Genomic DNA, 14,782 nt, shown 5'->3' on the forward strand with positions numbered 1-14,782 from the left:
TCGAGTCCCCGGGATCCGGCCCATCGCTCGAGCCACCGAGCAGCCGCGGCCGCAGCAGCAGCGGCAGCCGGACCCGAGCAGTGGGAGAGCGCAGCGTCCCCTCCTCCGCCCGCGACAACTTGGCGTCACGAACAGGATCTTACCGCTCTGCCGTTGGGTAGAGGTGCGCCTTGTTACCGCCGGAGGTGTCCGGCCAGAAAATTTCAGAAGCCGCCATCTTTGGCGCGAAAAGTTCCCGCTCGAGCGTTTCCTCGAGTAGTGGAGGCGCGAAGGCCAAAACCCCGCCCCGATAGAGGAGGAGCCGGAAAGAGGCTAAGGGGGACGAAATGGCGGCTGGCCGCATGTGAGCGCGGCTATAGAAGCAGGGACGCCAGGACCCTGCGGCCATTGACTGGTTCCTGGAAGAGGCCGCTGCTAAAGATGCTGAGTCTGACCGACAACACTGTGGTCCCCGCGCCTGGCCCCGCAGCGTGGGTGGAAGTTCGGACCGTCCAGCTAAGCAGCCGTCTGCAGGTCTGCATGCAGCTCCTCCTGGAGGAGTGGGAGGCCGACATGGCGGAAGTGGTGTCGGCCATACGGAGACGCGAGGTGGAGGGAGTCTTGGAAGGGAGGGTAAGTGACCCACGCCCCTGTAACCCTAGTGGGTCAGTCATCGCGGCTGAGGGACCCGGTCCATACCCGCTCGCCCTGCTACCTCCCCCGCTACCCGTGTTGGCTGCTGCTGCCCCGCCACTAGGCCCGCTACCACCACCACCGGTAGCGGTACCCTGCCAATCCGCCCCGGCGGACCGACCTGCAGCCGAAGCCCGTGACCACCCTGATCCGCTTCCATGGAAGAAGCCGAAGGCTGAGCCCGTCAGCAAAGATGCACTGGAGGCACGGCGGGGATGCAGCTGCCAGGAGGCAGAGCAGGCCATGTCACAGCGGGGTCCCTCATTACTGAAGGTGCCGGTCGTAGCCGACACGGAGGGACTCTGGCTGGGTCCGTCCCCCGCACACGCTGAACCGGAGCAAACAGAAAGTGCTCCCGGCTGGGAGCGGCGGCAACGGCAGCTGCGCAGGGAGATTGATGCCCGAGGGGGGTGTAGAGCGGATGTGCATGCCCGCATGAATATGGAGGAAGATCACCCGCAGCGAGCTACCATCGGGGTCCACAGCGGTGCACCATGTGAAGGTGGCACTAGAGCCCCGCGATTGAGGATGGACTGCTAAGCCGGCAGTCCTCCGCCTAATAGTTGTCCCCGTTGGGACCACCAGTGTTTAAAGATGAGAATGAAAATGAGTGATCAACCGAAGTTCATCTGATTGTCTACTACTACTGATTTGGAACCGGTCGTTGCCGGCACCGTTGTCCCCGTGGGGACCGTTTAAAGTTGCGTAAGGGACTCCTTACGGACAAGCCCGTGAACTTGCAGGGCAACCACAAACGTTAGTGGCTTGTAAATAATGTTGTTGTTGCAGCTTCCACCGTTGCTGCCTCCGGAGAGGCAGATTGGAGGGAGGGCCCGCAGTGGAGCAGGCTGGGGCCCAGCCACCACCGGAACCGGAGGCTACCCTCTGGGGGTCCAGGGGCTCCCCATAAACGTGGGTCCCCTGGAAAGGACAGATCCCACTCGGGTAACTTGGTGCAGGACTGGGGTCAAGGGGTGCTGCCTGTTTTCTTAGGGGCAGCATCAGGGCCAGGTTACTTGGGTGGGTGAGAGCGGAAGCTGTAACCGTTTAAAACCGTTTGCAACGTTTAAGAAAGTACCTCCCATTGTGGGATGATGTTATTTTACTTGTATTGTGTTTTTTTTTATCTTTTACAGTTTAAAAATAAAAATAAAACCGGTGTTGGACGGGCAGCCCGCGGACGGTCTGCATTTTGCTAAGGGGGAATGTGACGCCCTGGACAAGCCAGGGGTCACAGGTAATGACATCACCACACCCTACACCCCGGTTAGGCACATCAAAGCTAGACCAGAAATCCTTGTTGCCTTCCCCAGGGGCTGATGTCCACACCAGGGGGTGGAGCCAGGCGGTTGGTCTCCACCCACCAAGGAGTTCACAGTCCTGGAGGAGGGAAAACACAGGCAGTCAGAGGGAGAGTTTAGCTCAGGCAGAGCTTGAGTGCAGAAGAGACAGAGTTTGGAGGAGGAAGTGAAAAGAGGAAAGTGACAGCTTAAGAGCCTGAAGTTAGTCCGGGTGTGTGCCCCGGACAGAGACAGCAAGGTTAGCAGACGGCGGTGACCGTCTGCAGGAGTGGCCTATCGGAGGTGCCGTGAGGACCGTGGTACCGGACCGGTACACAAGGAGAAGCCAGCACCATTGGCAGGGGCCTTTCGGATCCCGGCACGGCTAGGAGTCGCCGTAAATTTGCCAAATCCATCAGTGAGGGGGACCTCCGGGTTTCCAAACAACTAAGTCCCGATTGAAGGCAACTGTCCAACCGTATGAGAGAGACACCGCCACCGCCAAGGCACCAGTTTCTCAGGGCCAGCGCCTGCGGGCAAAGAGGGGCTCCTCCGGCCCATATCCAAGTCGGGGAGCGGGTTACCGGTGGGAACCCATCGCTACCAACATTACACAAGGTGCAGGGAAAGAGACAGTCACCGTTAACTACCGGGGAAAAGCAACAGCAGCCGTCGTGGGAACCGTCTTTCCAGCCGTGTGTTTTACCGAGAACTGTGTCACCGTCTCAGGCTGAGTGAGTACCACCGTGCCGTGAGGCACAGCGCTGCCCCCCGCGATCCTGCACCTCCCCAGGCCCCGCACCTGGCCTGCCATCCCTCATCCTCCACCCCAGCACTGGGCCCCGGGACAACCAACCCCTACCCACGGAGGGGAGAACTAACAACTCTGCTGCTCCCTGTCACCGCTCCCGGGATCCCCATACAGAGCAGCGGTGGTGTCACCAAAATCACCACAACCGTGGGTGGCGTCACGGACAATAAATCCCCAAAACCAAACCCCTTTTCACTCATGGGCGAGGAGCGCCGCTCGAGTCCCCGGGATCCGGCCCATCGCTCGAGCCACCGAGCAGCCGCGGCGCAGCAGCAGCGGCAGCCGGACCCGAGCAGTGGGAGAGCACAGCGTCCCCTCCTCCGCCCGCGACAATGACATCATGACAATAGAGCTCAGCCTATAAATACTGCACAAACCCAGTATGATGACATCATGACAATAGAGCTCAGCCTATAAATACTGCACAAACACACTATGATGACATCATGACAATAGAGTTCAGCCTATAAATGCAATATATACCCACCCTGATGTCATAACAATAGAGCTCAGCTTATAAGTGTGCAGCACTGTGCTATTCCATGTCCATACAAAGTGCACTTCTAGCGGCTGCTGCACCTGCTGATTGGAGCAGGTACCGGATATTGGATACCCCCATCGATAGGACATCACTGTATAAATCATGGACAATCCCTTTAAATAGTAGTTGAGCTGCAGTACCCCAGTACAGCCACTACATAGTGTGCAGCGCTGTGCTGCTGCTGCTCCTTATAATGTGCACTTCTAGTGGCTGCTGCACCTGCTGATTGGTGCAGGTACCGGTTGTTGGATCCCCCATCGATAGGACATCACCAGATAAATCATGAACAACCCCTTTAAATAGTTGTTGAGCTGCAGTACCCCAGAATGGCCTCTACAAAATGTGCAGCGCCTTGCTGCTCTGGCTCCTGATTGCCCCACCCACATTGATAGAACATAACTATATAAATCATGGACAACGCCATTAAATAGGAGGCAAGCTGCAGTACCCCAGAACGGCCACTACAAGGTATACAGAGCTATGCTGCTCTGGCTCTTGATTGGCCCCCAATCAATAGGATATCACTATATAAATCAAGGGCAACCCCTTTAAATAGTAGGTTAGCTGCAGTAGCCCAGAACGGCCACTAAATAGTGTGCAGCGCTGTGCTGCTGCGGCTCCTTATAATGTGCACTTCTAGTGGCTGCTGCACCTGCTGATTGGTGCAGCGCAGTACCGGATGTTGGATCCCCCATCGATCGGACATCACTGTATAAATCATGGACAATCCCTTTAAATAGTAGTTGAGCTGCAGTACCCCAGAACGGCCACTACATAGTGTGCAGCGCTGTGCTATTCCATGTCCATACAAAGTGCACTTCTAGCGGCTGCTGCACCTGCTGATTGGTGCAGAGCAGGTACCGGATGTTGGATCCCCCCATTGATAGGACATCACTAGATAAATAATGGACAACCCCTTTAAATAGTAGTTTAGCTGCAGTACCCCAGTACAGCCTCTACATAGTGTGCAGCGCTGTGCTGCTGCTGCTCCTTATAATGTGCACTTCTAGTGGCTGCTGCACCTGCTGATTGGAGCTGGTAGCGGATGTTGGATCCCCCATCGATAGAAAATCACTGTATAAATCATGGACAACCACTTTAAATAGTAGTTTAGCTGCAGTACCCCAGAACGGCCACTACAAAGTGTGCAGCGCTGTGCTGCTGCGGCTCCTTATAATGTGCACTTCTGGCGGTTGCTGCTGCTGCTGATTGGTGCAGCGCAATAACCAGATGTTGGATCCCCCATTGATAGGACATCACTATATTAATTATGGACAACCCCTTTAATAATCAGTATATTAGGACTCTGCATTCTTCCATGACTAAGCCTTGGCATCTCCCTGACCTCAGTACCATTACCTTAAGTTACCGGCGGTTGGACTTTTTGCAGCGCCATCCATCATGTCCACCGCCCCATGGATCATTATTGTACTTGAGGAAGCTATTAACTGAGCTCAGTGTGGTGTTCTCGGCAAGGAAACGCGCAGCAGAACACAGACTGCCCATGGGTTATTACCGCTGTGCCAACGACAGCAATGGGAGCAGCGGCCTCAGCACAGGTGTGCGGTGTTATTACACACTGCGCTGCTTAGATGGCTGCACTAAATTGTTTTTTTTTTCTCTGCAGCAAATAAACTGTGTTCTACTTTAACTCAGACAATGTAGCAAAAAAAAAAAAAAGTAAAAAAAAAAATAAAAAAAAATCCACGTCGCCAGCGTCTCGCAGAGTTGAAGCAATCAAACCATTAGGCAAATTACAGGGCAGTATTGTGCGCGAGAACACAAGAAAACAGCCACAGGATCAACATCGTACCGCTCACCTACAACAACAAAGCGCGAGCGACGGAGCCGGCGCCACTCACAGACGACCGCGCTTAAATAATATCATTGCTGCATTTACTGCTCCTCGGGTCTCCGGGGATCCCAGACAGGCGTTAAATATTTATGGAAATGAAACACTTTTCTTTTTAAAAAGGCGAACTTCTAAACATCTGTTAAAATAAACTTAAAACTGCGCGACGAAAAGAAAAAAAAAAAAAATAGATAACTTCATTAATATGTTAAATAATGTATTATCTGTGGTTCTCAGAACATCAAAATGATGTCAGGGCTCGGGACGTGAGAGGAATGAGAAGAGGAACAGAATAAAGCGTGCGCGTATCGGGACATATAGGAATATACAGATGGAGCAAAGGTTAACTTTACAGTGGAAACATCAGGTTTCCCTAACCCTATTGTTAACAAACAGACCTGTGGTGTCTGCCTATAGAAGGTCGCTGATTATGGCTGAACAAACTGCTCCTTGATATTCCATCCTTTCCTCCTTGGTGTGAATTGAGGTCTATGTATCTTCCCTGTAAGAGTTAACCCTTTTCCTTTAGGACCCTGCGGATATCTTGGCAGTTCAGCTGCAAATCCTTATCCCTACTCCCTATGTCTATATACCTGCATTTCCCCTTGGCTTGTTGCTGGTGATAGAGTTTATTCCTATGTTGTCCAGTAATTGGCTTGAAACCTTCTGTTGAAACAGCTTGTTCTGTGTTGCTGTCATTCTCATCTTGCAGATAAGTTGTCTGTTTGCATTCCCCTCTGTGATCTTTAGGTCTTAGTGGGGTTGACTACGTCTTATCCCATCCAGTCACTACCTAGGGCCTATTTCAGGGTCAGCCAGGGCCTAGGTATCCTGATCGGCAAATAGTTGTGGAACCTATATAAGGAAATCAGAGGAGCCAGGGGCCAGCGGTAGGTTTTCCCTGTGTGATCTTTAGGTCTTAGTGGGATTGACTAATGCTCATCCAATCCGGTCACTACCTAGGGTGTATTTCAGGGTTCACCAGGGCCTAGGTATCCTGATTGGCACATAGGTGTGGAACCGATCTAAGGACATCAGGGAAGCCAGCGGTAGGTTTTCCCTGTGTAATATTTAGGTCTTAGTGGGGTTGACTAGGGCTTATCTCATCCAATCACTACCAAGGGCTTATTTTAGGGTCAGCCAGGGCCTAGGTATCCTGATCAGCGAATAGGTGAAGAATCTATCTAAGGACATCAGGGGTTCCAGGGGCCAGTAGTAGGTTTTCCCTGGGTGATCTTTAGGTCTTAGCGGGGTTGACTAGTGTTTATCCCATCCAGTCACTACCTAGGGCCTATTTCAGGGTCAGCCAGGGCCTGGGTATCCTGATCGGTGAATAGGTGCGGAACCTATCTAAGGAGATCAGGGGAGCCAGGGGCCAGTGGTAGGTTTTCCCTGTGTATTCTTTAGGTCTTAGTGGGGTTGACTACCGCTCATCCCCTCCAGTCACTACCTAGGGCCTATTTCAGGTTCAGCCAGGGCCTAGGTATCCTGATCGGCGAATAGTTATGGAACCTATCTAAGAAGATCAGTGGAGCAAGGGGCCAGTGGTAGGTTTTCCCTGTGTGATCTTTAAGTCTTAGTGGGGTTGACTAGTGCTCATCCCATCCAGTCACTAACTAGGGCCTATTTCAGGGTCAGCCAGGGCCTAGGTATCCTGATCACCGAATAGTTGTAGAACCTATGTAAGGAGATCAGGGGAGCAAGGGACCAGCGGTAGGATTTCCCTGTGTGATCTTTGGGTCTTAGCGGGGTTGACTAGCGCTCATCCCCTCCAGTCATTACATAGGGCCTATTTCAGGGTCAGTCAGGACCTAGGTATCCTGATCAGCAAATAGTTGTGGAAGCTATCTAATGGGATCAGGGGAGCCAGGGGTTAGTGGTAGGTTTTGTCTATGTGATCTTTAGGTTTTAGTAGGGTTGACTAGTGCTCATCCCGTCCAGTCACTACATAGGGCCTATTTCAGGGTCAGCCAGGGCCTAGGTATCCTGATCGGTGAAAAGTTGTGGAACCTATCTAAGGAGATCAGGGGAGCCAGGGGTTAGTGGTAGGTTTTCCCTGCGTGATCTTTAGGCCTTAGTGTGGTTGACTAGTGCTCATCCTGTCCAGTCACTAACTAGGGCCTATTTCAGGGTTAGCCAGGGCCTAGGTATCCTGATCGGCGAAAAGTTGTGGAACCTATCTAAGGAGATCAGGGGAGCCAGGGGTTAGTGGTAGGTTTTACCAGGGGTCCTTATCCTCCCCCTTCCCTAGAGGCAGGGTATATAAACTAATTTATCAATAATAATTGCCCAATTAATAGATCTTTCTGTGCACATCTTATATTTATCTATAAACCAGTTGTTAGTTACTGACATCTGACCAGCCATATGATCAACATCCCTACAAATGCTCCCTTGTGTGAACAGGAGCAATACCCACCGCGCCGGCCCGGTAATTGGGCGCTCTGTGTACAGTCAGCAATTAGCGGCATAAACTGGATGGAAGCCTCTGACTTGCTGTTTGATGAAGTGTGTGATAAATCAAAGAACAGGAAAAAGCCAACGGATTCAATTCGCAAATATTAATGATGCATTGAAAATCAACTCATTTTAGTTCATTTGAATAGAGTTTTGTTTTTTTATTCTTCTTTTTTAGAATTAAACCTATCATCCCAGCGTGGTGACGGAAGGCATTAATAATACGGTGATGTATGCCGGGTGCAATGAATCTTTAGGGAATCAGATATACGGTTTTGATTTCCACCTCAATCATAAATCGTCGCCGCATGGCGCTCTTATAATGTGTAATGAACGGCTCAGGGAGAGGAAAAAAAATCAGCGCGCAGCGGTGGGGTTCGCGGAATCAAATTAAGTTGATTGTTTGTTGTCAGTGGAGGCCAAAAAATGGTATAATATTTGCTCTGAAAATTAATTTGACTGCTCCCTTGATTCTTTTGTGTTTTCCTTTCAAGCCATAGAGGACAATTACAGAAGATGTTATAAATCCATCACTTTGTGGAAATTGGAAGCGAAAAGACAAATAAAGTGATTAGTCCGGCATTTTATTGGTAAATGATGGGCTCCTGGGGGGACGATCGTAAGGGAGAAATCCACAAGGTTAAACGTAAATCAGCTGCACAATAATTATTGCCAAAATGGATTAACAATCAATCGATCGATTTTAGTACGAGCATTGAGAACGGAATTACGCCTCCACTGCAATCTCAATATTTTCTATTGCCTGATCCAAATTGTCTGACGACTGATCCAAAGTTTCCGACAATTAATCCAAAGCATACAACAATTTATCCAAAGTGTCTGACGGCTGATCCAAAGCGTCCGAAGACTGATACAAAGCATCCGACAATTGATCCAAAGCATCTGATGACTGATCCAAAATGTTCGACAATTGATCCAAAGTGTCTGATTAGTGATCCAAAGCGTCCCACGAGTGATCCAAAGCGTCCCACGAGTGATCCAAAGCGTCCCACGACAGATCCAAAGCGTCCCACGACAGATCCAAAGCGTCCCACGACAGATCCAAAGCGTCCCACGACAGATCCAAAGCGTCCACGACCGATCCAAAGCGTCCCACGACCGATCCAAAGCGTCCCACGACCGATCCAAAGCGTCCCACGACCGATCCAAAGCGTCCCACGACCGATCCATAGCGTCCGACCACCGATCCATAGCGTCCCACGACCGATCCGTAGCGTCCGACCACCGATCCATAGCGTCCCACGACCGATCCATAGCGTCCCACGACCGATCCATAGCGTCCCACGACCGATCCATAGCGTCCCACGACCGATCCATAGCGTCCCACGACCGATCCATAGCGTCCCACGACCGATCCATAGCGTCCGACCACCGATCCAAAGCGTCCAACAATTGATCCAAAGCATCCGAAGACTGATCCATAGCGTCCCACGACCGATCCATAGCGTCCCACGACCGATCCATAGCGTCCCACGACCGATCCATAGCGTCCGACCACCGATCCAAAGCGTCCAACAATTGATCCAAAGCATCCGAAGACTGATCCAAAGTCTCCGATGGCTGATCCAAAGCATCCGACGATTGATCCATAGCATCCGACGATTGATCCATAGCATCCAACAATTGATCCAAAGCATCTGATGAGTGATCCAAAATGTTCGACAATTGATCCAAAGTGTCTGATAACTAATCCAAAGTGTTCCACAACTGATCTAAAGCATCCTATGACTGATCCAAAGCGTCCCACGACCGATCCAAAGCGTCCCACGACCGATCCAAAGCGTCCCACGACCGATCCAAAGCGTCCCACGACCGATCCAAAGCGTCCAACCACCGATCCATAGCGTCCCACCACCGATCCATAGCGTCCCACGACCGATCCAAAGCGTCCCACGACCGATCCATAGCGTCCCACGACCGATCCATAGCGTCCCACGACCGATCCATAGCGTCCCACGACCGATCCATAGCGTCCCACGACCGATCCATAGCGTCCGACCACCGATCCATAGCGTCCGACCACCGATCCAAAGCGTCCAACAATTGATCCAAAGCATCCGAAGACTGATCCATAGCGTCCCACGACCGATCCATAGCGTCCGACCACCGATCCATAGCGTCCCATGACCGATCCATAGCGTCCCACGACCGATCCATAGCGTCCGACCACCGATCCAAAGCGTCCAACAATTGATCCAAAGCATCCGAAGACTGATCCATAGCGTCCCACGACCGATCCATAGCGTCCCATGACCGATCCATAGCGTCCCACGACCGATCCATAGCGTCCCACGACCGATCCAAAGCGTCCAACAATTGATCCAAAGCATCCGAAGACTGATCCATAGCGTCCCACGACCGATCCATAGCGTCCCACGACCGATCCATAGCGTCCCACGACCGATCCATAGCGTCCCACGACCGATCCATAGCGTCCAACAATTGATCCAAAGCATCCGAAGACTGATCCAAAGTCTCCGACGGCTGATCCAAAGCATCCGACGATTGATCCATAGCATCCAACAATTGATCCAAAGCATCTGATGAGTGATCCAAAATGTTCGACAATTGATCCAAAGTGTCTGATGACTAATCCAAAGCGTCCCACAGCTGATCCAAAGCGTCCCACGACCGATCCAAAGCGTCCCACGACCGATCCAAAGCGTCCCACGACCGATCCAAAGCGTCCCACGACCGATCCATAGCGTCCCATGACCGATCCATAGCGTCCGACCACCGATCCAAAGCGTCCAACAATTGATCCAAAGCATCCGAAGACTGATCCATAGCGTCCCACGATCGATCCATAGCGTCCCACGACCGATCCATAGCGTCCCACGACCGATCCATAGCATCCCACGACCGATCCATAGCGTCCGACCACCGATCCAAAGCGTCCAACAATTGATCCAAAGCATCCGAAGACTGATCCAAAGTCTCCGACGGCTGATCCAAAGCATCCGACGATTGATCCATAGCATCCAACAATTGATCCAAAGCATCTGATGAGTGATCCAAAATGTTCGACAATTGATCCAAAGTGTCTGATGACTAATCCAAAGTGTTCCACAACTGATCTAAAGCATCCTATGACTGATCCAAAGCGTCCCACGACCGATCCAAAGCGTCCCACGACCGATCCAAAGCGTCCCACGACCGATCCATAGCGTCCCACGACCGATCCATAGCGTCCCACGACCGATCCATAGCGTCCCACGACCGATCCATAGCGTCCGACCACCGATCCAAAGCGTCCAACAATTGATCCAAAGCATCCGAAGACTGATCCATAGCGTCCCACGACCGATCCATAGCGTCCCACGACCGATCCATAGCGTCCCACGACCGATCCATAGCGTCCGACCACCGATCCAAAGCGTCCAACAATTGATCCAAAGCATCCGAAGACTGATCCATAGCGTCCCACGACCGATCCATAGCATCCGACCACTGATCCATAGCGTCCCACGACCGATCCATAGCGTCCGACCACCGATCCAAAGCGTCCAACAATTGATCCAAAGCATCCGAAGACTGATCCATAGCGTCCCACGACCGATCCATAGCGTCCCACGACCGATCCATAGCGTCCGACCACCGATCCAAAGCGTCCAACAATTGATCCAAAGTTTCCAAAGACTGATCCAAAGTCTCCGACGGCTGATCCAAAGCATCCGATTGATCCATAGCATCCAACAATTGATCCAAAGCATCTGATGAGTGATCCAAAATGTTCGACAATTGATCCAAAGTGTCTGATGACTATTCCAAAGTGTTCCACAACTGATCTAAAGCATCCTATGACTGATCCAAAGCGTCCCATAACTGATCCAAAGTAGTTGACAACTGATCCAAAGCGTCCAACTACCAATCCAAAGTGTCCGACGACTGATCCAAAGTGTCTAACACCTTGTCCAAAATGCAGTACATCACAAAAGCGAGCAAACCCCTCAAATTTTTATAAATATTTTTTATATTTTTCATAGGACAACGCTGAAGATCTGACCCTGTGATACAATGTACAGTAGTCAGTGTACGGCTTGTATAACAGTATAAATTTGGTGCCCTGTAATAATAGGTATTAATGCCTAAAGTACTGTCATCAGTACACTAGGTACTGAAAATGATCAATTGGTGCCCAAAGTGTTAATGTTTTATGTGGCCACAACTATTTTCAAGCACTGCCTCTACTGTCTTGGGGCTGGAGGTCACTAGCTGGATCCTCTTCTATCCTCCATGAGGACATCCCGGAGCTGGTGGATGTTACAGACCTTGTGCTCCTCCACCTTCCATTTGAGGAGACCCCACAGATGCTCCATAGCATTTAGGTTTGGAGACGCTTGGCCGACCCAGCATCTTTGCCCTCAGTTTCTTTAGGGAGGCAGTGGTGGTCTTGGAGGGAAGTTTGGGGTCGTTATGTTGGAATACGAAGAGGCTCATGCTCTACTTGTTTTCAATAGAAAACATTCACTTTGTCTATATTCGTTGTTATTTCAAATAGGATCCTACATGAAAAATTGCATGCCACCTGACCTGGATGCACCAGGGCTCAGTCGCCATAAAACGTATAGAACGACAAAACCTCAGCTGGACTAACACTTATCCTTCACACCGTCCATCTCTAGGGTCTTGGTGGTCCCTCACTTATTACATGTATGGGTTAACATAAGAGTAAAGCGGGCTTTAAACACAGCGACATCGCTAGCGATGTCGCTGGTGAAAGCACCCGCCCCCGTCGGTTGTGCATCACAGGCAAATCGCTGCCCGTGGCGCACAACATCCCTAGGACCCGTCACACTACTTACCTGCATAGCGACATCGCTGTGGCCGGCGAACCGTCTCCTTTCTAAGGAGGAGGTTCATTCGGCGTCACAGCGACGTCACTAAGCGGCCGCCCAATAGAAGCGGAGGGGCGGAGAGGAGTAGGCCGAACATCCTGCCCACCTCCTTCCTTCCTCAATGCGAGTGGCCGCAGGTACGGTGATGTTCCTAGTTCCTGCGGTGTCACACCTAGTGATGTGTGCTGCCGCAGGAATGATGAACAACCTGCGTCCTGCAACGATAATCGGGATAGGAACGACTGGTCAACGGTCAACGATATGGTGAGTATTTTTGATCGTTAACGGTCGTTCCTGCGTTTCACGCGCAATGACGTTGCTAACGAGGTCCGATGTGCGTCACGAATTCTGTGACCCCAACGACATCTCGTTAGTGATGTCGTTGCGTGTAAAACCCGCTTAAGTCTTATAAATCTCCCCATCATTAAACAGTTTATTTTATCCCCTCTGATTTTCCCCTCTGAATTTCCTGATCGGTGCATGTGCCAGTGGTTGGACCACCACCAATCACTAAGGTATCACCTATTCTGCAGAAACGTGATAACTTTATATTCCCAGGACCAGCACTGTAAGTAAATTTCAAGTATTTTGTGGAGGACTGAGTGGCACTTCGGTGATTAGCCAATTATTCCGGGAGTCCACAAGATCCTTCCTTTTTTCATAGCCCCCCAGGTGTTTTGAAAAAGTTGGCACTTATGCCACAAATTCATAGTGTTTTGTAGAGGGGGGAGCGTGGGCCGGACTCCGACGTAGTCACAGGTGAGGAGGTCCCTCTGTTTCGGCTCGGCCTCGCTCTCTCTCCTGGTCCCATACTCCAGTCTTCTCAACAAAGCAAGAGGAAAGGGATGGTCGGTGGGGTCCCTGGTGGGTGTATGGACTGTGAGTGTGCAAACCATACCTCTGCTCAGGCCCTCGTAACAAACCAGGGGTTTCCCACTGGGGATTCATGGTCATGGATTCAGTTTTCTTATCCAACAGTCTTTCACTAACCGTTACGCACAATATCTCTTTCACATCATTACTGTGGGCACAACCCTTGAAGATTGTAGGTGTGGTGCATTTGACTTCAAAGTAGACTTCTACTGTAGACTGCTCCATGGTTCCTCATACTGCCGCTCTTCCACTGCCCTATCCCTCACTATCTCACACCACAGTTCCACTCAGTAAAGTCATGGAGTTCTGCATGGTCATAATTACTTTCAACCCTTAAGCTTTGTCCAACGGAGGTCGGAAACCTATCTAATGGATTCCTCCGTGCCAATCTGTTCCCCCACCTCAATGTCAGACCTCTGCTGTAGGACTAGTACTGCTGGAAATAGTTGTGACCCAAGTTGCCCGGGTTGGGGTACTCACTACTGTGGGATAGGGGAACTCTATTGTCACGTGCTGTGTTGGAGTCTTTACCATTGTTTGGCTTTGGCACAGTCACCCACTTTCAAGACCTGCAGCATTTAACTGGCTTGAACACTCTGTTCTTCACTCTCCGAAAAGCTGTCTCAGGACTGGCTATACCCTGTAGCCAACTCCTTCCGGTATTCTTAATTATTTGCTATCACACTGTTGCTCTCATTGGACAAGAAATCGATCAAACACAACATTTAGAAATGTTTTATCAATTTCTCATCCTTTTGTTTGAGTCCTGTAGGTCCTCGACAGTGAATTCACTGTTCCTATCGCTGGTCAACCTCCAATACCTTGTTAAGGAGCAGTACCAAGATTGTCCACTGGGTGGCCACATTTGCAAGGAACATGTTTCGGACGTGTACTGCCCCAGCAGCGGTCGAACCACTTGGATCCGGGTTTCGCTACTCGTGGCTCAAGGGTCTCCGGACCCGGGGGCTCAGGGTCACTCCAAAACGTGATGGGGGGGTTATTTACAGGGGAGATATATAGTTTGTGATGCCATCCGTGGTGTGCGGTAATAGGGAGTACCGCCGCTGCCGTTGGGAGTACCCAGGGTGATGGAGTGGGGCAGCCAGATGTCGTCACCCTCCACGGGTAGGGAAAAGCCCCGGGACCCCGGATGGTGGGATGGATTGCACGGGGAGTGCAGGCTCGCTGGTTGCAGGGGTTAATCAGGTTCTCACTCAGAAAGAAAGCAGACGCTGACAACCGGGTAAACCAAGTCTCTGGGTGCCGCTGCCCTCTTGGGAAGCTCGTCCGGGTTCCGTTCTCCTGCAGCACTGCCTGGTGGTCCGGAGCCTGCCTCCGTGCACAGAATTTTAGAAGTGTCCAAGTGGCCCGTAAGCTGGGAGCTTTCCGGGCCCCGCTCCCTACTATGGGTAGTAAAGGAGCTTGTTCTCAGGAGCT

The sequence above is a fragment of the Anomaloglossus baeobatrachus genome, chromosome 10 (assembly GCF_048569485.1).
Source record: "Anomaloglossus baeobatrachus isolate aAnoBae1 chromosome 10, aAnoBae1.hap1, whole genome shotgun sequence".
Taxonomy (NCBI): Eukaryota; Metazoa; Chordata; class Amphibia; order Anura; family Aromobatidae; genus Anomaloglossus; species Anomaloglossus baeobatrachus.